The 23,908-nt window shown below is 40.8% G+C and overlaps 1 protein-coding gene and 1 long non-coding RNA gene across 3 annotated transcripts in view; one reads left to right on the top strand and one right to left on the bottom strand.

The window, feature by feature from the left end:
- Positions 1–23,908, bottom strand: part of LOC122663816 (N-lysine methyltransferase setd6-like) — a 46,754-nt gene that overhangs the window by 21,989 nt on the left and 857 nt on the right. The window lies entirely within an intron of this gene.
- Positions 402–23,762, top strand: LOC122663817. The gene is made up of 3 exons (XR_006333227.1): positions 402–412; positions 5,676–5,682; positions 23,614–23,762. It is a non-coding gene; the product is annotated as an uncharacterized LOC122663817 (long non-coding RNA).

Raw genomic sequence — 23,908 nt, 5'->3', positions numbered from 1 at the left:
TGAATTTTGGATGAATTTTTAGGTCCCAAATAGCATTCCAATGGGAAAGTGATGCATGGCCAATTTGGGTGAGGAACTTAGCAGCAGTCTTTGTGTTGAATTTCCCAGTTTTGTTATGGGTTGTGATCAAGAAGTCAGGATGTGGCAGATGGCTTGTGCCAAGAGGCAGGGAAGATTGAGTAGATTAGAGGTCTGTTCCAAGCTTGGTTGATGAATAAATCCTCAACATTATTATAGGAGGGGTGTGGGGTGATGGATGCGGGGATGCAGTGGTGGGGTAGGGTTAAGATCCAGGGTGATTTCCAAATATGTGCTTTCTTTCCGTCGCCGATCTTCCAACAGCAGAATTTCCTAAGATCCTCAAAAATGGAACAAATTCCTTTCCAGACCCAGGAGCCATTCTTTTTCTTCAGTATTTGGTGATTGATGAGATTGGAGTTGGGGAAGTACATAGCTTTTAAGATCTGGATCCAAAGGGGGTCATTCTCAGTCAGGAGTTTCCATCCTAATTTCATCAAGAGAGCTCTATTCTGAACCCTCGAGGTTCTAAGGCCAAGTCCCCCAAATTTTTTTGGGCAGCAAATAGAGGCCCAAGAAATAATAATAATCTCCAACTGATGACTTGAACATATAAGAATCTCCAATCTCCCCCTCACGTGTAGCATGACATGCGGACAAAAAAGGCATATGTTGCAATAAATAATATTCAACCATCATACAATAATCAGCATCATCAAGAACAACTGCAAATAATATCCAAAAAAATCTCCAATCACCCCTCACGATAGCAAATAATCTCCATGCAAGTAAGATCCCACTAAATAATTTCCCATCTCCATGCAAATCAGACCCCAAATAAATCAGATCAAGGAATCCCCAATTACGATTAGATTACATCAGGGTTCAGCCTTAAGTCCTTACCTTTTTGCACTTATCATGGATGATATAACCAAGAACATTCAAGACGAGTTCCCCTGGTTTATGCTCTTTGCCAATGATATTGTTTTAGTGGATGAGACAAAAGAAGAGATCAACTCTAAGTTAGAGCTTTGGAGGTCAACCTTGGAAACAAGAGGCTTCAAGATTAGTAGAACGAAGACGGAATATATGAGGTGTAATTTTAGTCACACTGTGATGGATATTGATATGGTGCGAATTGAGGAAAGAGAGATACCGCAAAGTGACTATTTTAGTTATCTGAGGTCAATCATAAATAAAGAAGGTGACATAGAGGATGATGTTTCACAGACAATTAAAGTGGGATGGATGAAGTGGAGAGGTGCGTCCGGAGTGTTCTGTGACAGACGTATTCCTTTAAAGCTTGAAGGATAGTTGTTCAACCGGCCATGATGTATGGGGCAGAATGTTGAGCAGTTAAGAAGTGTTATATTGATAAGCTTTGTGTCACAGAGATGAGGATGCTAAGATGGATGCGTGGAAAAATAAGGAAGGATAAAGCATGGAATCAACATATAAGAGCAGACTTGGGAGTTGAATCGATGAATGAGAAGCTCCGAGAGAGTCGTTTAAGGTGGTATGGTCATATTCTACAGAGGCCTACGGACGCCCCCTGTAAGGAGTAAAATAATTTCCGACTGAAGGAGCTAAAAGAGCTAGGGGCAGACCTAAATTGACCATAGGAGAAGTGGTGAGGAAAGACATGCATAGTCTAAGTCTTGTGATGCAGATAAGTCACGTAATGGGCTTATTTTATTGGAAATAAGCCTTTGGTGGGGTTATGTATACATTGGGCCTTTGATTCTATGTGTTTTCTTTGTAATGGGCCACTTTAATGGGCCTAAAACGTGGGAACAAAGAAGGCATACGGGATTAGGCTTAATAATAATTTATTTTTATTCCTAGGTTGATTAATGTAGTGGGTTTTAGTTTCCTAGGTGGAGTTATGAGATTTTTCATGCTCCTAGGTATTAGTTATTAGTCATTAAGAGTCTTTTAGTTTTTCTAAATCACTTTCTTGGTTGTAGTTCCTTATGTCTTGGTTTTAGTTTCTAGGTGTTGAGAATTCCATTTAGTCTTGGAATTCCAACAGTCTTTTAATTCACTTTGATATAATCCAAGAGACTATTAAGCCTCTTTTTTCCCTATATAATAGAATGGTGGGATGCTATTTCAGCACACCCAGAATTTAAAAAAAAAAACACAAAAAACCTTGTGAGAACTTTTGCTTGTAAGACTCAAGTGGCATCAAGGTGGGACTCCGACGGTTGGGCAACTAGTGGGACTCTAGGCTGCCAAAGCTATCTTTTATTTTCTGTTTGTCTTCTTTCTCTTAATTTTAACTTCATCTATCACCATCATCCTCAACCTTCCATCAAACCACTTTAAACTTAAACTGTGGCTAGGTGACTCTTCATCTTCCCTAGCTTGCAACCCTTCTATCCCTCTTTGGTCCTACACAACCTGATCTGAATCTGGTTGTTCTCCATAATCGATCCTGCAAGAATCCCTCTTGGATTCTCCATCATCTTGTTCCAAGTATGACCTCGGACATAACCGGTTGGAGGGCAAGGATCGATGTCGCAGACCCCATTTAGCTGAGTTTCTTCTGATGTGTTGCGCTGTGCCTCTTTTCTCTTACTATCTTTCTTTCGTCTTTTTTTTGGGATCCATGTAGCCGACCCCATTAAGTTGGGATAAGGCTGAGTTTGTTGTTGTTGTTGTTTAGAATGTGAAAGAAGAGAGGACACAAGGGGTCATGTAATGGTTCACAAAGGATACACTTGGAAACAAAATAAATTAAAGGGACAAACAGAATTAAAGGAGAAAAGGGGGGTAAATCTGGAAATTGAGAAGCAAAAAAAAAGGTATGACAAGATTAGGAGGGTGCACAAGGGTATACTTGAGATAAAAACATTTAAGAGACATAAATTGTGTTGAGATCTGTAGTTATAGGGGCAGAATAGTACTTGTACTTTAGTTTTATTTCTGCTGTTAGCTAAGTCAGCTTTATGTAAGGGCATACTTGTCCTATTATTTTTTGGATTCTAATATAAATAAATAAGGAGCAGACCTGCGGCAGTTATTCTATTCTGTCCGCAGGTCCTCTCCCTTCTTGGGACTTGCAAGCTACTTCTCCCTTCTCTTCTTCTCTCTTTTTTTTCTCTTTCTTTATACTCTGATCTGATTACAAGGTGCTGGTAAACTAACATGGTATCAGAGAACCTTTAATCAGATTAGAGTCCCCCCCCCCCCCAATGATCCTCCGCTGGTCTCTCCTTTGCTATTCCTTCTTGTGGTGTGCAGCCACCTATAGCTGTTCTTCTTATGGCTTGAAACCACTCCTTTCTGAAGATTAATGGAGTGATCTCTACTACTTTATACCGATTGTTCATGTCTTATTGGAGTTCTACATCAATCATCCTTGAAGATTATTAAATCGATGTCCGGATAAAAACCCTGACAAATTGACCTTCTCTGGGAAGCTGTTTTTTTGGAGTTCTTCGATTCAGCCTTCCTTCTAAATTATGTTTGCTTCTTCTGGTGGCCATTACAACCTGGATTGAGTGAGTTGATGCTTCATCAAAGGCCTTATTTTACTTCCCAAATACCCTGACATTGATTTCTGGAAAAAAAACGCTGAAATCGATTTATTTTGGCTGGATTCTTCAGTTGTGATATTGCTGCTGTTTGGTGCTACCCTTCTTACTGCAGAGTTTTTTTATGGTTATTTGTTGCTGGGTTTTGCTGCTGCTGTCCTCCTTCTTACTTCAGACTTGGTTGCTGCTCTGGGTGATTGTTCTACTCGAATATTGAAGTATATCTACTATGGCTGATTCGAAGACCCCTCATGACAATGTCAATGTTCAGATTATTTCCATCAAGTTGAAGGGGAATTCCAACTATTATTATGGACACAAGCTGTCCGTGTTTACATTATAGCTAAGGACAAGCTTAGCTACATTACCTCTCCTCCTCCGGAACTTGATTCCAAGGATTATAGCAACTAGAATAAGGAGAATGCTATCATTCTTATTTGGTTATGGAACAGCATGGAGCCAGACATTGCAGCCAATGTCATGTTCCACACTACGGCAAAGGGAGTGTGGGATGACCTAAAGGAAACATACTCTCAAGAGAAGAGTATGACCTGTATTTTCGAGCTCTATGAGAAGTTATTTCAGTTTCAGCAATCAGACAAGTCCCTCCAAGATTATTACAGTGCTTTTAAGGGTATGGTTGAAGAATTAAATATTTTCCAGCCACTTACCACTGATACTAAGAAGTTGAAGGCCCAAAGAAATGAGTTTTTGTGTCTAAATTTCTGACTGGGTTGAATCCTAGTCTCAAAGCTGGTAAAGGGATATTTACTTGCTGGTGAATCTGTCCCTACCTTGAATGATACCTTCTCTCGACTCCAACGCATTGTCTCTCCTAGTTCCAAGGCTGAAACCAACCCCAAGGAGAATTCAGCTTTTACTACTACTACTACTACTAGAGGCCGTGGCTCAGGGGGAGAACGTTGTTTTGATGGTCGAAATTCTGGTGGACAGCATGTTGATAAAGCAGCCCAATTATGTGCTTATTGTGGGATGACAAATCACACTGTTAATACTTGCTAGTCAAAACTTGGCCAATCATGCGGCTCCGGAAGATGGCTCTGATTTTGTTACACCTAGTGATGCTAAGGCTAGTTCGACCGTGGGAGCTTCTCCTACCAACCTCCATGATGAGGTGCAACACCTCATGTGTCGTATCAAGAGTCTAGAGTCATCCACTTCCACTAATGGGGCATCCTCTACCGCTACCACATTGGCTCATGCAGGTACACCTATTGCTTTCCTTTCCACTACTTCCACACCCTGGATCATTGATTCGGGGGCTTCCGCTCAAATGAGTGGTAAGTCATCCATTTTTAGTTCTATTGGTCTAACTCTCATACTCCTCTTGTTATTGTGGCCAACGGTTCCTCTACACCTGTTACCGGTCATGGTACTGTTTGTGTTAATTCTAATATTTCTCTTTCTTCTGTTTTACATGTTCCCCAATTTCCCTAGAGCCTTCTTTCCGTTAGCCAACTTACAAAAAATCTGAATTTCTCTGTGACTTTTTCCCCAGCTTACTATGTGTTTCGGGCATTTTTTCGAGAACTCGTTTCGTTTTGGTATTTCGGGCTGGACCGAAATATTCGAAATTTCGGATATTTCGGTCGAAATATTGTATTTTTTCTGGTATGTTTCGGTAGGTCATTTCTGTGGGTTTTAGGCTAAGTTAAGGCCTGAAACTTCATGGAAACCCTATTTTAGGCTATATAAACACATTTAAATGTTCAAATTGCAAAAATAGTCACCCAAAATGGTGTTTTGGATGTGCACCATTGATTGGCAACGTACAGTCGAACCCTAATGTATAACTTAGTTAATTACACATTTACACATACACATTGTATATTAAACAAGTAAATTGACTTGGAACTAAGTTGGAAACATAATGACTCATAAGTTAAGTCATAAATCATAATATTAAGTACATAACACATCAAGTCAACAACAACTTAAGAGTTAAGATTTAAGAAGATGATATCAAAAATTCAAAATCACAATATCCCCAATTGTCCCCTACAAGTCAAGTAGTCATCATTCATCTCAAATGTTTACAAATTTGCTAATAATAACTACTCCGCCGTCAAGGATCAACCCCACTCATGTCCACTGGAGCCGATGTGTATTGCTCTCCGACTATAGGACAAATGCATGCCACGTCATAGTCTGGGAGAAGAAGCGAGTGCAGTCATCCACAGTGGCCATGTAAACTGCATCATCAACATGCATCATCAAGTGGTTCCGGCATAGATGCGGCAAGGATTCAAATGGGAAGTTGAAGAATGGAGAAGAAATGAGCAAAAACCAAGCAAATACCAAAAAACTAGAGCTGTTTCTCAGTCTCGGTCGAAATTTCGACTGAGACTGACGAAATGTGCTCTTTTATATAAAGGGGTTTGTCGAAAATTTCGAAATCTCGTGAGATTTTGGAAATATCTCAAGATTTCGAGATTTTCGCTCGAGTTTTTGTATTTTTTCGATTCGAAGTAGCATTTCGTTTCGAGCAGCTCGAGATTTCGCGAGATTTTAAACAATGGTTTCGGGACCTTCACACGAGGAAGACGATTAGTGGGAGGGTGTGAAAAAGATGGGCTATATTTTTAGAATGGTGCTGCTCCCTGTGCTTCAGCTGCGGCTACTACTGTTGGTGGAGAGTCCCCTTTCGTTGGTATTGTAGGCTAGGACATTTATCTTTGTCTAGGTTAAAGATTATTTTTCCTCAGTTTAAGACTTTAAATAAATTAGAGTGTGAGAGCTGCGAGTTGGGTAAGCATCATCGTGCTACTTATCCCTCTCGTCCTTTGCCCCGTAGTACTTCTTTATTTTCATCAGTGCATTCAGATGTGTGGGGTGCTTGTCGGGCAAGCAATAGACATGGTTTTCGGTATTTTGTCACTTTTGTGGATGATTATTCCAGGACTACTTGGTTGTACCTTTAAAAGGATAGATCAGAATTTTTAACTGTGTTTCCAAATTTTTGCTATGAAATAAAGACCAAGTTTAATGCTTCTATAAAAGCTTTTCGGTCTAATAATGCTTTGGAGTTTGTTCAACCTGAAGTATCCTCCTTTTGTGTTACTAACAGAATAATCTAGTTGCTCCTACACTCCTCAACAAAATGGGGTAGCGGAACAAAAAAATAGGCACTTACTTGAAGTTGCTCGGGCTCTCATGTTGCATATGCAGGTGCCCAAACATTTTTGGTGTGATGCAGTTCTTACTGGCTTACTGCTTGTTTCTTGATTAACCGAATGCCCTTGTCTGTCCTTGGTGACAAGTCCCCTTTTTCTATTCTGTTTCCCGGTGTTTCGAGCTTTAGCTTGCCTTCTCGTGTTTTTGGGTGTGTTTGTTTTGTTCATAATCATCGTCTCCATGGTGGTAGGTTGGATCCTCGGCCAACCAAATGTATCTTCTTGGGTTACTCTAGGACCCAGAAGGGATATAAGTGTTATGACCCTCTTACTAGAAGACAATTTGTCAGTGCGGATGTCACATTCTTTGAAGGTACATCTTTCTTTTCTGATCAGCCTGCCATGTCGAGTGACCCCTTAGCTGTGTCTGACCCTCCTCCCATTCCCGCCATTGTTCCCTTGTCTACTCCTCCACTACAGGTGTACCAGCGCAAGAGGCAAATTGAGCAGCTCGATTCATATCAGACTGGCCCTTCTGAATCGCTTCTTGTACCTTCCTTACCCTCTAGCGAAGATCCGATCTTACCTGTTCTTCCTGACTTACCAACTGATCTGGATCCTAATGACTTACTCATTACCACTCGCAAAGGTAAACGCTCATGTACTCAAGTCTTTAGTTGCTTATCCAAATGAGAAATTTGTCTCCCTATCCCATCTTCCATCTTGTCCTCATAGTCTTGCTACTTCCTTGTCTTCTTATACTGTTCCTTGCACTCACATTGAGGCCCTTACTATCCCTGCTTGGAAAAAGGCCATGGATATGCAAATGGATGCCTTACTGACTCAACATACATGGGAGTTGGTAGATTTACCTCCTGGTAAAGACCTGGTCAAGTGTCGGTGGGTGTACACTATTAAGAATCATCCTGATGGCTCTGTTGAGCGGCTTAAAGCCCGTCTGATTGCTAAGTGGTACACCCAGACCTATGGTGTTGACTATCTTGAGACCACCTCTCCTGTGGCTAGGCTGAATCTTGTTCGCCTTATGATTTCTCTTGCTGTGTGTAAATTTAAGTGAAGAATAAGAAGAAAGAAGAAGAAAGAAGCAGAGAGGAGAAGAAAGGGGAGAAACTGCACAATTGGAGCTGCAGTCATTAGAGTAACTTTCCCCAAAACATATCATTAAAATAGGTTAAAACATAACAAAAAACCAAAGACAAAAATACCCCCAATAGTGGAGTCGTGAATTGGGGTTGACGCTAGCCTATTCACGACTCCCCCTTTCTCCCAACACTCCCCCTCAAGCTGGAGCATAGATGTTAATCATGCCCAGCTTGGTACAAATGTAATTCACTCTCATACTTCCCAAAGACTTGGTGAACAAATCAGCAAGCTGCTCCCCAGTACGAATATGGCGAGGGGAAATAATCCCTTGCTGCAGCTTCTCACAAACAAAATGACAATCGACCTCAATGTGTTTCGTTCTCTCATGAAACACTGGATTCTCAGAAATATGAATAGCAGCCTGACTGTCACACCACAACAACATAGGAGAATCATCACCAAATCCAAGTTCAGTCACCAACTGTTTAATCCACATTAGTTCACAAGTGCCATGAGCCATAGCCCGATACTCCGACTCTGCACTAGATCGAGCTACTACAGTCTGTTTCTTACTCTTCCATGAAACTAGGTTGCCTCCAACAAAGACACAATAGCCCGAAGTAGACTTTCGATCAATAGGAGATCCTGCCCAATCCGGATCAATAAATCGTTCAATCCTTCTATGACCATGATTAGAATACAAGAGACCACACCCTGGATCCTTCTTAATATATCGCAACACCCTTATAACTGCCTCCCAATGAGCTGTCCTAGGGGCGGACATAAATTGACTCAACACACTAACAGGAAAAGAGATGTCAGGTCTAGTCACAGTCAAATAGTTGAGTTTCCCTACAAGCCTTCGATACTTCTCTGGATCATCCAGAACATCCCCATCCTCTGCCATAAGTTTCACATTTGGACCCATAGGAGTATCCAAAGGACTAGATCCCAGTAATCCCATCTCTGAAAGTAAATCAAGCACATATTTTCGCTCTGAGAGCGAAATCCCTTTCCTTGATTGAGCTACCTCAATACCCAAGAAGTACTTCAGTCGTCCCAAGTCCTTAATCTGAATTGTTGCCCCAAATATGTCTTCAAGCTCTCAATACCTGAAGAGTCATCCCCTGTGATAACAATATCATTTACATAAACTACCAAAAATATCTTCCCTGCATCTGACTGCCTGAAAAACACTGAGTAATCACTCTCAGACCGAGTCAAACCAAACTCCAACACAACATCTGTAAAACGGCCAAACCACTGTTTCAGCCCATACAAAGATTTCCTCAGCTTATACACCTTACCAGACTCCCCCTGAGCAACAAAACCAGGAGGTTGCTCCATATACACCTCCTCAAGGAGGTCCCCATGCAAGAACGCATTCTTGACGTCTAGCTGAAATAACGGTCAGTGATGTATAGCAGCCAAAGAAATCAAAATGCGGATAGAAGTAAGCTTTGCAACCGGAGAGAAAGTATCCAGATAGTCTACACCATATACCTGGGCATAGCCCTTAGCAACAAGACGGGCCTTTAACCGAGCCACAGACCCATCAAGATTAACCTTCACCACAAATATCGAGCAACAACCGATAGCAGACTTACCAGCGGGTAAAGAAACAAGATCCTATGTCTGATTGTCCTTCAGAGCAGATAACTCCTCAATCATGGCAACCCTCCACCCAGGGTGAGCCAAGGCCTCTACCACCGACTTAGGAATAGGATAACTGTCAATAGTAGACAAACAAGCAACAAAAGAAGAGGACAAACGAGCATAGGACACAAAACGATCAATAGGATGTTGGGTACAACTCCGAACCCCCTTACGGGTAGCAATAGGAACATCAAGATCAAAATTAGTAGGTGCAATAACAGAGGAGGATGTACCTCGAGTGGGATCTGAAGGCGAGGATAACGTGGTAGATGGTGCTGCCTGGGTACTGTATCTTTCCATAGGTGTAATGCGATGTGTCGGCGCATCCGGTGGGCGACGACGAAAAACAGCCAGTGGTTTTGTTGGAGGTGGCACCGGAGGCAAAGAATCCTGCACAGGAGAAGAAGTATCTACAACAGAAAGAGGGAGATCATCGTCCATCTCTGAAGCAGGCATCGAGGATGCAACAAATGGAGTAGATTCAAAAAAGTGACACCAGCGGTAACAAAGTACTTTCGCAAATCAAAAGAATAACACCGGTAACCCTTTTGGGTTTTAGAATACCCCACGAAAAGACATTTAAGAGCTCTAGGATCCCACTTAGAGCGACCAGGACGATGATCCTAAATAAAACAAACACACCCAAAAACACGTGGTGGTAAGACAAACAACGGATGGGAAGGGAACAACAAAGAATATGGAATGCCACCACCCAAACCAGAAGAAGGCATGCACTTACTAAGATAACACGCAGTCAAAACAGCATCAGCCCAAAAAATTTTAGCCACTTTCATCTCAAATAAAAGAGATCGAGTAACTTCCATCAAATGTCTGTTCTTCCGCTCGGCTACACCATTTTGTTGAAGTGTATCCGCACAGGAGGACTGATGAATGATCCCATGTTGAACCATAAACTCATTAAAGGGAGCAGAAAAATATTCTTTTGCATTGTCACTTCGAAGAACTTTCAAAGAAGTAGTAAATTGGTTCTGAATTTCAAGCACAAAATTACAGACAATGGAAAGTAATTCAGAACGATCCTTCATTAAATAAATCCAGGTAACTCTGGAAAAGTCATCTACAAAAGTGACAAAGTAACGAAAACCCAACACAGAAGTAACAGGACACGGACCCCATACATCAGAATGAACTAAAGAAAAGGGTTGGACAGCCCTGTTATTGACTCGAGGGGGATAACTTACACAGTGAAGTTTCCCAAACTGACAAGACTCAGACAGCAAACTAGACCAGCACTGAAATCGACTATCTAAAATCTTCAAACTGTGCAATGAAGGATAACCCAAACGACAATGAATCTGATGAGGAAATGCCACACTCGAACACACCACAGTGGATGCGTTGTCAAGAAGATACAGTTCCCCAGATACGCGACCTCTACCAATCATCTTCCTCGACTAGAGATCCTGAAACTCACAATAATAAGGTAAAAAGGTAATCGAACAATTGTTAGCTTTGATAAATTTTCGAACAGATAATAAATTTAAAGGAAATTTGGGCAAATAAGAAACGGAGGACAACGACAAAGAGGGGGTAACATGGACAGTGCTTGTACCCCGAACCTTAGCAAGAGATCCATCGGCTGACACAACATTGGAAGAAGATTCAATAATGAAGAAAAAATACCTGATGCTCTAGTCATATGGTCCGAAGCACCTGAATCAATGATCCAGGGACGAGAAGTAGATGATAAGCATGCAATAGCATTACCTGGCTGCACTAGGGTAGCAGTGGAGAACTCAAATGACTAAGAATTCTGAAATTGAGTAAACCGCTCATAATCTTCATCAGACATAGTCATTGTTTTACCCTCAGGCTTAGAAGGAGGGGTAACCACAGGATCACTGCTGGCTGAATTAGCAAACTGAGGTGGTTTACCATGAAGCTTCCAACAAAAGCGCTGAATGTGACCAGCTTTGCCACAATGCGCACCTGTCCTGAAGTCTCTGAAGTACCGGATGTGGGTGCTTTACTGTTCCCTGACCCACGACCACGGCTACCACCACTGCTGCCCGTACCTGTCCCACCACTGGACCCACGGTTGGGAAAGGCTGCAAGGGCTGAACTTTCATTACCATGAGAGGAATCATGGCAGTTCTCACGAGAAACCCGTAAAAGTCTTGAAAAAGCTTCTGAAAGGGTGGTGACTCTATCCCCACCGAGGATTTGAGACCGTACTAGCTCAAATTCTTTTCGAAGTCCACCCAAAAATACCATAACAGCCAGCTGCTCTCGCTGTTGCTGCATCTCTTTTACATCAGATGTGATAGGAAGAATGGAATTCAGCTCCTCATATAGCCGCTTGAATTCCGCAAAATATTGGGTTACAGTCAGAGTCTTTTGATCCACTTTATAAAAAGCCTGGGACAAGTCATAAATTCGAGACAAGTTGTCCTTCCCAGAATAGAGGACATTCAAGTAGTCCCATAACTCCTTTACTGTGTCAATGAGAGTAACCAGGTCTGCAATCTGATTATCCATTGAGTTCAACATCTGACTCAATATTCTTGCATCAACCGTATCCCATGTCGCATCTCCTTCAGGCTTTGGCTTTGTGAGATGATCCTGTTGATCACGCCCCGTCAAGGCCAATCGAACCACCTTTTTCCATTGCTGAAAATTAGAAATCCCTTCAAGTTTCCTTTCGGAAATACGATGAGAAGAGGACAGCTCAGTCACAGTGGTCTTTGCATCACCCATGTTTCACTACACAAATTAAATCTTCACAAAGAAGTCCCGGACAGATTGAAACTGATGGACAGCAAGCACTTCTGAGATTATAATAAAATCACAGACACCAGCCAGCAGCAAGTAATCACCACCAAACAATAAAATCAATTACAAAACCTGAATCGATCTCAACCTTGGCACATACCAAAGACAAAACCACAAAACCTGTGTATAGTCATGAACTAGTCTCACATAAAACCACATGACTGCAGCAAAGGGTGTTGCATCCCCTTTAAGAATAGACCACGAAAAAATCCAAAACTTTAAGTCTTCAAAACTGCAGGCTTCTTCGAATTAAAACACAGGAACAGAGAAAGGATTAAGGATGAATGATCGACTCCTACAGTCCCTGCTCTGATACCATGTAAATATAAGGGAAGAATAAGGAGAAAGAAGAAGAAAGGAGAGAAACTGGGCAATTGGGGCTGCAGTCGTTAGAGTAACTGCCCCCAAAACATATCATTAAAATAGGTTAAAACATAACAAAAAACAAAGACAAAAATACCCCCAATAGAGGAGTCATGAATAGGGGCTGATGCTAGCCTATTCACGACTCCCCCTTTCTCCCAACACAGTGAATTTTGATTGGCCATTGCCAGTTGAACATCAAAAATGTTTTTCTTTATGGTGACCTGCTTGAAGAGGTCTATATGGAGTAACCCCTAGGGTATATTTCTCAGGGGGGGAATAATAAATGTGTGTGTAGGCTGCACAAGGCTATTTATGGGCGATAACAGTCTCCTCGGGCATGGTTCGAGAAGTTTAGCTCTGTTGTGACTGGTTTTGGTTTTACCCAGTGTTTCTCAAACCATTCTATGTTTGCTCGCCGCCAAGGAGAGAAATTGGTTGCTCTGGTTGTTTATGTTGATGATATCATTGTGTCAGGGAATGATGAAAGTGGGATCAAGGAGGTAAACAATTACTTACAACAACATTTTCAAACTAAGGACTTGGGTCAGCTTCACTACTTTCTTGGGATTGAGGTTATCCGAAGTAAAAAGGGAATCACCCTGTCCCAAAGAAAATATGTGTTAGATCTCCTGACCGAAATTGGTATGCTTGCTGCAAAACCAGTAGATATTCGTATAGATCCTAATCATAAGTTTGGCTCTGATGATAGTGAGGGTCTTAAGGATGTTCATGCCTACAGAAGCTTGATTGGAAAGTTGTTGTATTTGACAGTCACTAGGCCCGACATATCCTACGTTGTTGGGGTTCTCAACCAGTTTATGCATTCCCCTTGTAAGTCTCACTGGGATGCTACAGTTCGAGTTCTTCGGTATTTGAAGGGAGCCCCTGGGAAGGGATTAATTTATCGTCCAAATAAACATATGGAATTTGTTGCCTATCTGATGCAGATTGGGCAGGTTCGACTAGTGACCTTCGTTCTACTACAGGGTATTGCACCTTGTTGGAGGAAATCTGGTTACGTGGCGAAACAAGAAACAAACTATTGTTGCCAGGTCCAGTGCTGAAGCAGAGTATAGAGCCCTAGCTCATACTACTGCAGAGTTGATGTGGATTAGATCTCTCCTACTTTAGATGGAGTTTCTAATTCCAACCCCTATGAAGATGTTTTGTGACAACTAGGCTGCCATCTATATTGCTAGTAATCCGGTCTTTCAAGAGAAGACTAAGCATATAGAGACGGATTGTCACTTCGTTCACAGCGCCGACTTGAAGAAGCTAGTTGAGACTATGTTTGTCTCTTCATCTGATCAGGTTGCTGATGTGTTCACAAAGTCTTTATTTGCTCCTGGGTTTCGGTCATGTTGTAACAAGTTGAGCATGGGTGATATATATGCTCCAGCTTGAGGGGGAGTGTTGAGATATGTAGTTATAGGGGCAGAATTGTACTTGTACTTAGTTTTATTTCTGCTCTTAGCCAAGTCGGTTTTATGTAAGGGCATACTTGTCCTATTATTTTTTGGATTCTAATATAAATAAATAAGGAGCAGACCTGCGGCAGATTATTCTATTCTGTCCGCAGGTCCTCTCCCTTCTTGAGACTTGCAAGCTTCTTCTCCCTTCTCTTCTTCTCTCTTTTTTCTTCTTTCTTTGTACTCTGATCTGATTACAAGGTGCTGGTAAACTAACAAATTGAATAAGATTCAAAGGCAAGGTTAAAATTGGAAAAAACAAAGTTTTAAAACCAAACCACGAACGAGGTGTCTTCTACCTTCGTCACGAGAACTAAGGGGTTGGGGTGAGTGCAGTAACCAAGAGGGAGGAGCCAACAGCAAGCGGGAGAAGCTTCAGCGAATAAAAGCAATGGCAATCGAAATCAAAAATTCGAAATCTTGACTCCATCAATTTGCAGCAATATCAGTTCTTCAATCACAGTAGCAGACTCAACCGGCCAGCAGAGTAGCAGACAACGATAGCAATAGCAGCAGATATAGTGGATAGATACAGCCACGTTAGTTGTCTTGAGCCTTCGGCAGTCGCGTAGTGGAAACCAGGGGCGGACATAAGGAGTAAATATCAACATGAGTTGCTATTAAAGCGCCAATATCACAGCAGTAGCACGCCAAGAAACCCCTTAGCAACATTATACGATACCCTTAGCAAATTCAACAGCTCATTTGACAACATCCATGCCCAGCAGAACGCAAACCAGACACAGAAATCATGTATACGAAACCGAGAAATCAGATACAGTGGCAACAGGCATGATCGAAACAGCAAGAACCCATCTTTTTTTTCAGACTTAGAGACCTTCTCTCTTCTCAGATTTGCAGAATTTTTTTCTCTTCTTCTTCATCACTCTGATACCATGTAACAAATCTGAACCTAACAAACCAGGATCTGTAGATGAGAAGAAGAGGAAATAGATAGAGAGTTGGACGATAGACTGAATAGTTCTACCGCCAACCACATGTTATTTATAATGCTCATATTAGGATTATAACAGAAACCAAACTCTTACTTAGCCGACTCTAACTAATTAGAATACTACTCCTAGTCTCCTAGATATAATAGGAAAATCTAACTTGACAACGTAGCTTAACCAAAACACCTAACACTATAAACCACTCCACAGTATAAAGGTACACCCTCTTTAACACAAACACAAATGCTGGAACATGATACGACTAAACATCACTTACCGTGGTCCAGCCTTACCTTTTATAATGTATTTTAGTAATGAACCCTTACACTTTATAATGTATTTCGGTAATGAACTCTTAGTAGGAACCTATTAAGAGTCAAGGTCCGATAACACAAAGTAAATAACTAAAGGGAAACATAGACATAAACCTAAACTCTACAATTCAACACAACTCAGGATAGGGACACTCCCCCTATCGTGAGTAACCTTAAACAGCATTGTTGCATGAAATTTCTTCTTTTGTGTTGCTACTGGATCAAACCAGTTGTTCCTATACCCATCAAGAAAATGGGGTAGCGGAACACAAAAATAGACTTTTACTTGAGGTCGCCCGTGCTATTATGCTTCATATGCAAGTGCCTAAACACTTTAGGTGTGATGCAGTTCTTACTTCTTACTGCTTGTTTCTTAATTAACCGAATGCCTTCTTCTGTGCTTGATGATAAGTCTCATTTCTCTGTTTTATTTCTTGACTTACCGAATTTTAACTTACCGCCTCGGGTTTTTGGATGTGTCTGCTTTGTTCATAATCTCCATCAACCATGTGATAAGTTAGACCCTAGGTCAACTAAGTGTGTTTTTCTGGATTACTCCCGTACTCATAAAGGGTACCGGTGTTATGATCCCATGACTCGGAGGCAATTTGTTAGTGCTAATGTCACCTTCTTTGAAGGTACCTCCTAATTCTCTGATCAGCCCACTTTGTCGAGTGATCCTTTAGTAGTGTCTGACCCTCCTCCCATCCATGTGGTTGTTCCTTTGTCTACCTCTCCATTGCAGGTGTATCGGCGCAAGAAGCATATTGGGCAGCTCAGTACAAATATTACTGGCCCATCTCCATCTCTTCCCGTACCGTCCTCAACCTCTGGTGCGGATCCTAACTTACCAGCTGAACCAGATGACTCACCAGTTGCCATTCGTAAAGGTAAACGCTCATGCACCCAAAAATCTTTAGTTGCATATCCCACTAATAAGTTTGTGTCACTCTCCCATCTTCCATCTTGTTTCCATAGTTTTGCTCACTTACCGCCTACTAATACCATTCCTCGCACCCACACTGAGGCCCTTGCTATTCCTGCTAGGAAGAAAGCCATGGATGTGGAAATGGACGCCTTATTGACTCGTCAAACATGGGAGTTGGTGGACTTACCTCCTGGCAAAGACCTGGTAAAGTGTAGATGGGTGTATACTATTAAGTATCACTCTGATGGTTCTGTTGAGCGGCTTAAAGCTCACCTGGTAGCTAAGGGATACACCCAGACTTATGGTGTTGACTACTTTGAGACTTTCTCTCCTGTGAATTCAGTTCATCTTCTTATTTCTATGGCTGTAAATTTTGATTGGCCTTTATTCCAGCTAGACATTAAGAATGCCTTCCTTTATGGTGACTTACTCGAAGAGGTCTATATGGAGCAACCTCCAGGGTATGTTGCTCAGGGGGAGAATGGTAGACGTGTGTGTAGGTTGCACAAGGCTATTTATGGGTTGAAACAGTCCCCTCGGGCGTGATTCAAGAAGTTTAGTGCTATTGTGACTGGTTATGGTTTTTCTCAGTGTTTTTCAAACCATTCAGTGTTTGTTGGGATTGAGATTGTTAGAAGCAAAAAGGGAATATTCCTATGGATCCTAATAAAAAATTTGGGATTGATGATGGTGAACCTCTTAAAGATGTGCACTCCTACAGAAGCTTGATTGGGAAGTTAATATACTTGACTGTCACTAGGCAAACATATCATTTATTGTTGGGGTTCTCAGTTAGTTCATACTATCCCCTTGTCAGTCTAATTGGGATGCAGCTATTCGGGTTCTGCGAAATTTAAGGGTGCTCCTAGAAAGGGGCTTATTTATCGTCCCAATAGACATATGGAGTTAGTTGCGTACGTTGATGCAGATTGGGCAAGTTCGGCTAGTGATCGTCGGTCTACCACAGGATATTGTACTTTGTTGGTGGAAACCTAGTTACGTGGCAAAGCAAGAAAGACCCACGATTGCGATTCTAGTGCTGAAACAGAGTATAGAACTATGGCTCATACTGCTATTGAATTGATATGGATACGGTCATTACTTTTTGAGATGGGTTATCCAGTCCCTGACTCCTATGAAAATGTATTGTGACAATCAGGCAGCCATCTATATTGCTAGTAATCCGGTCTTTCATGAGAGGACCAAACATATTGAAGTGAACTATCACTTCATTCGTAGTGCCGTTTTAAAGAAGTTGATCGAGACACCGTTTGCTACTTCTTGAGATGGGTTTTCCAATCCCCGAGTCCTATGAAGATGTATTGTGACAATCAGGCAGGCATCTATATTGCTAGTAATCCGGTCTTTCATGAGAGGACCAAACATATTGAAGTGGACTGTCACTTCGTTCACAATGCCGTTTTGAAGAAGTTGATCGAGACACTATTTGTTTCTTCGTCTAATCAGCTAGCTGATGTGTATACCAAGTCTCTATTTGCTCCTAGTTTTCATTCTTATTGTAACAAGCTGAGCATGGGTGATATATATGCTCCAGCTTGAGGGGGAGTGTTGAAGTATTAGCATTAGGGGCTGTTTGGTCTTTCTCTTTCTTTTCTATCAGTTCTTGAGTCCTTTGTAATGTCGGTTGATTGCAGGGGCATTAGTGTCATGCGTTTTATTATGTTTTAATTATAAATAGAAGAGGGGCAGACCTGCGGTAGAACATTCTAGTCTAGCCACAGGTTCTCTCCCACCTTTGGAACTTGCGTGCTCCTCCTCTCTTCTTCTCTTCTTTCCCTTCTTTCTTCTCTGGTTATTCTAGTCTATTTATAAGATTCTGATGTTCTAACAGTATCTATGCCCAGATATACTCAAGTCACTAGAGTCAAACTCCTATTATGGGGATTTGTTCCATTAGGGCTTAAGTGACTTAATTATGAGCTTTTCAGGCTAAAAGAGAGAGATAGATTATATAGAACTAAGAGAAAATACAAGTTAAATACAAAGTCCCATGTCAATGGAGCTTGAACTCTTAATGATGCTTCCAACTCTTGAAATCTTAAACAAATGTTGGGATTTGGACTTGATGAAGCTTTCCAATTATGTTCCTCAAGCTTCCATACCACTTTGCCCAAATCTCAAGGAATGGCTTGCATTTAATCAACTGAAATCTAATTTAAAGTATGACAGTCCACTTGTGCACTTGGGATTGTATAGATCCTTTGATATTAACACAAATATTAGTAATCCCTTGGACCATCATCTCAATGTGAGTTTCATCACCAAAACCTAAGGCATAATAGTAGACACCCCATATGTCAACATAAGCTGCATATTTCCTTCATCAGTACCATTTATTTGAAGAGTTCTTTCCAGCCAAGTACCAGTTGGATTGAATTCTTTTCAAGGTTCTGAAATACTAACCTGCAGACCCTAATCATCCAAGTGATCCAACTACACAATGTTAACCCCAAAAGAAGTCAATCTTTCTAGCACAGACCCCTAAGTGTGGTACAATTGAGATATTCTTCCGGTTACTTTAATTTACCCCATATATCCAAAGTTTTTTCTTTGCTCTCTAGTTTCTTTTTTCTTTTCCTATTTGAGTTGGGATCCTCTCCTATTCCTAGGAGCACTGAGATTTGTGTTTCTACCAGATGGGACTAGGCTTCCTAGTTATGGTGCAGGTATGATCATGGGAAATGTGCTCTTTGAATAAAAACATCAAATTAGTAAAAACAAACCTGGAAATTATTTAAGATGGGCAACAATTTCACAAAATCCAAGCTGAGTTGAGATGGTAAGAGAATTGCAAGAGGGCTGCAAAGAAACTAAAACAAAGCTAGCAATTTACTAATATCACTTTTGAGACCTCAGCTCAACGACTTGTGATGGCTATGATGAGTAATGGCTGAAGTAAAAGGAGAGAAGACCGTTCAACACCTTTGGCTGCTACATCATCCTATATTCCTACTAGACAAATAGACTAATAAAGACAAAACCAAGAAGGCACACTGAGCCAAACCTCCATGGTATATCATTTCAACTTTTCACCCTCACACAGGCCAAGAGGCCCAAGACTATGGAATCAAGCTCAAAGTCACAAAGTAAAATAGTAAAATAAAAATCATTTACTCATTGGGGCACACAAGTGGAGAACATTTTAACCTATCGGGAGATGCCAGGGATCAAAAGGATGCAACTCATAGCTAATTCCAGGATATCATTTGAACATATATCTACTTGAGTTACACAAGTTCTAAGCATGAGAGCATGAAGTTTGAAAAGGGAGATGAAAATGAGAAGATCAAACTGTATGGAGTATCAGTGAATGTATCAACGTGATCCATTTCAAACTAATTCAGACTAGGGGTTGAAGAAGATGAAGAGGACAAGGAGGAAGGATCACAATCAGTAGTGTGCCACAGGATGTCTCTTGCCAAGTCAGACAAGCCCCATGGTAGTCAAGGTGTCGCCAATGCCTAGGCAAGAATGTATGTTTGGATGGGCAAGAAATGAAGTCGCCTTATTCTGGTGAATATGGCAGTCGCCTTCTGCACCTTAACGAGGTTTTGACCTAGTCATGGCACCATATTCATCAACTTTTCTTTTAATATCACTGATTTATATGCTATTGTAAATAATATTACAATGCAAGGAGATACACACTGACATTACCAAGTAAGCTACGGAGTATAAACCCTATTACCCAAACCTAAATGTATGTTTCTTTCTGTGCAGGCTTTCGTCACATAGGCACCCGCCTAAGCAACAAGGCGTCCAGCCACTGCCTTGGCACCTTGACAACTAGGGACAAGCCTTTCACCAAAGGAACAAAATTGCCTATCCATACTATGGTCGACATTAGGCATATGTAAACTTAAGTCATGAAGATTGGTACAAGCATTACATCTTCCAGTAAGCAGTAACACCTTAGGCCCTATTTTGATATTAGTTGCATAGGGCTTTTAAATTTAGGGGATTTAATTGTAATAGGCTCAATTTTGAAGACAATTTTTTATTCAAAGGGAATCCACACATTTTAAGTCTATAACGAGTAGCCTTAGGAGTTTGAAAGCCTCATTGGTTGTTTGGTCCTAGTCATATTAGGATTTTTGGACGTGGTAACTAGTCTTTGATCCCTACTCAGCAAGGAGTCTAGATATGCTCTTTTCAGTCGATTATTGGGCAAAAAAAAAAAAGTTGTTTGAGTCGTATTAGGATTGGGCAAGTTCTAGTTTAAATAGGAGTCAGCTTTTGAGAAGGACCTTTGGATGTAGGAAATCAGCCATTGGTCCTGTGATTGTGGTTGAACCAGATTTTGTTCTGGTTTGAACCAGCCATGGTTCAGACTAGGGTTTAATGCTAGCGTGGGTCATGGGGTCCTATTCAAGTTGTACATTTTTATTTAAGTTTGTTTCTAGAAGGCTGGGTATTAGTTACTAAATTCCAAACTGTAGTAGTTGTTATTTTGATAAGTTTCTAGATGAATGCTATTTTGTAAGAATCTTAGGTAGTAAGATATTCCTTAGCATTACTACCTCTTATGTACTTTTCCTTAAAGCTATAAATAAAGAAAAAGGGCAAAGACATCTTCCCCCCCCCCCCCCACACACACACACAATTTGGACAACTTGTTAGCTCTATGCTAGCTGAGTTCTGTGAGAGACAGCATGGTTCTGTAATTCTGTGGGATTTAGAACTGCTCTACTGTGGGGATGCAGTAGGGAAACATTGGTGAGATGCCAAGGCTAGAGCTGGTGAGAGACCTTCTCAACCGTTAGGTAAGAGGCCTAACATATCCTTGTTTCTTTTCTCTTCATACAATCAAGGATAGGTTCTATTTTCTTCATCCCTACAAATATCTGTGATCTGTCTACCATTCAGTTCTGCGTTTTCTTAATATTAAACCACCGACTAACTGCTGATGGTTTCTTTTCAGTTTCAGATCAGAATATTGTGTCAAAACAGCAGTTCACTCCATCGATTCCTACTTCAGTGGACAGTTTCTGCCATGTCTAGATTCTATTACAGCAACAACTCTTCTTTGTTTCTATTCTCTAATCTCTATTAGTCATTAATTACTGATGCACTCATTATTGTGGTTCATATGAGTTTCCTAATCTGATTCCTTGTTTCTATGTAGGAACTTGATATGTTAATTTTGCTTATAGTTGCTGTTTCCCAATAGTTACTAAATCTGGACTTGCTATTTCAGTTTCTTTCTAACTCTGTCCCTTGTTTCTAATTTCAATTTTTGTTTCTGTTTTCTACCTCAGGGGGCAGGCCTTGGTGCAACAATAAAGTTGCTCCATTGTGACCATAGTTCAAAATCTCACCGAAATTTCGGATATTTCGGCCAGGCCGAAACAAGATGCTATGTCGAAATGAAAAAAATGCAATATTTCGGAAATTTCGGTCAGTCTCGTTTCGGAAATTTCGGTAGTTTCGGTCTAAAAATGACCGTTTCATTGAAATTTCGGCCATTTCGTTTTGGTATTTTGGTCATTTCGGCATTTTACACCCAGAGATGGCCAGGCAAAACTCATTGAAAAAATACAATACTTTGGCGCAATTTCGGTCTGGCCGAAATGGCCTTCCGAAACGAGACTTAACACTATGATTGTGACCGAGTGGTCAAAGGTTCAAGTCTGGAAACAGCCTCTCTGCGAAATCAGGGGTAAGGCTGCGTACACTATGACCCTCCCCAGACCCTGCAGTGTCGGGAGCCTCGTGCACTGTACGCCCTTTTTCTGTTTTTTACCTTCTAAATTTATTAGTTGCTTTTTGATAGTTACTGATTTTGGCAACTTGCTATTTGCTGAGTTTTTAAATCAAGGACGTTATTTGGGAAGTTTCTAAATTCTAGTTTCTATTTTGAGTCCCTAATCTCTCCGATACTGGATTTACATGAGGTTTCCTAATCTTAAAAACCATTCTCCCATTGATATATGTTGTTTTCCCTAGTTACTACACTCGGTGCTGTTTACAGCCCCACAACAGTATCTTTTCTTTTCTTCTTCTATCCATATTGTATTCTTTTATTTTTATTTTTTTTAAGATACATTATCTTCTATTCCCCTCTTTATAAACCCCATTTAACCCTACCAATGCCCCACCACCTTTCTTTGTATTAAAGCTTTAGAAAAATCCATAAACCTAGGCTGCCAGCATCAGACTCAATTAAGCAAGTTCACTTTCATGAATATATACCATTTTATTCTAAAGATTTGAAAACACAATCATTTGCTATGTCAGTGAGCTCAAGTTATGCAATCTACTATTGGGAGTACTATGTTGTTTGACAACTGGCTTTAATTGACACAGATGCTGATTCTATTGTCATGCTTTAAGGACATCAAGTTGTTGTGTTAATTCACAGCAATCAATCATGTCTGTGCAGCTTCCACCTAGGAAGTGATATGCACAACCCATAACAAACTACCGGTTTTTCCTGCTCCACATCAGGACCAACTCTTTTCAACCTGGAAGGAACTGATGCAATCATAGACGTTCCTCTTATTTTCTGTTTGGGTTTCATTTGAATTTTGATGTATGTTACTTAAGTTATCAGTCGACCCATTTAGTTGGGATAAGGCTGAGTTGTTGTTGATTTGTTGTTGTTTCTTAAGTTATCGGGCTTTCTTATTAAGCTTTGTTTTTTTTAACATGCTATAGCAGATGCCAGCAGCATTTACATTCATCCAGGGACATCCTAACATAAGTGATAGGAGAACAGCAACATGCTTCAGACAGCCAAAATTAACTAACAACATTAAGGGCGATGACATTTTGCATTAGATAATATGCAGCAGTGCAGGTATGACAAACAATTTATCATACAAATGCTCAATAATATGTGAACCCAGGAAGTAAAAATTGGTTCAATGTAACCTAACACTTCAACTCAGGACATAAGCCTCCATGTTACTTTCCTGACTCTCCCATCAAACAGCACGATGAACGAAATTTGTTATGGCGGCTACATTCTTAACTAAAAAGCATAAGTTAGGGACTTTCTTTTGCAGTAAGGCCATGGGATAACAGGAGGACAGTGTAGGTGAGAGACATCCCCTTAGCTTAATACTAAGACTCTTTGAAGTACATATCAAGTTCTAACAGTCATCTGTCTGCCTCCATTTCAATGTGTACAATTCCTGAATCTCCCACTAAACTGCATAAGGAACATTCTTTTATAATATGGCAACAGTATAGGAGATAGGCTTCTCCATAGAGTGCATGTGGGAAACTTCCCATCCTTTAACTTGGTCAAGACACAGTTGGAATCTCACTTGCCCAAACTTATGGTATACAGTAACAAACAAATACTAAAACAAAGAAGAGAGAGGGTTGCATATGCTGCCAGCTTTCAGTAAGCTAGCGGCCTACACCAATCACATGGCTGGACACAGGAGGGCAAGGAGGCCTTTTCCAAAGGGGGAGGAGAGAGGATGACACATGTTGGGCACCCTGGCGACATGCCCAGCCTTTTCCCAACAACGAATATATAGTATGGAAATGCAATTAACTTTACACCAATTCCTGAAGAAGAAAAAAAGTTTAGACTCCTCAGATCTTCTTTAAACAAGCAAACATTTTTGACTTAATGAAATCAACCCATATTGTCTTGCCAC

Source organism: Telopea speciosissima, chromosome 6, assembly GCF_018873765.1.
Source record: "Telopea speciosissima isolate NSW1024214 ecotype Mountain lineage chromosome 6, Tspe_v1, whole genome shotgun sequence".
NCBI classification, from domain to species: domain Eukaryota; kingdom Viridiplantae; phylum Streptophyta; class Magnoliopsida; order Proteales; family Proteaceae; genus Telopea; species Telopea speciosissima.
Note: the sequence above shows the minus strand (reverse complement) of the source record. Positions and strands in the feature narration are given on the sequence as shown.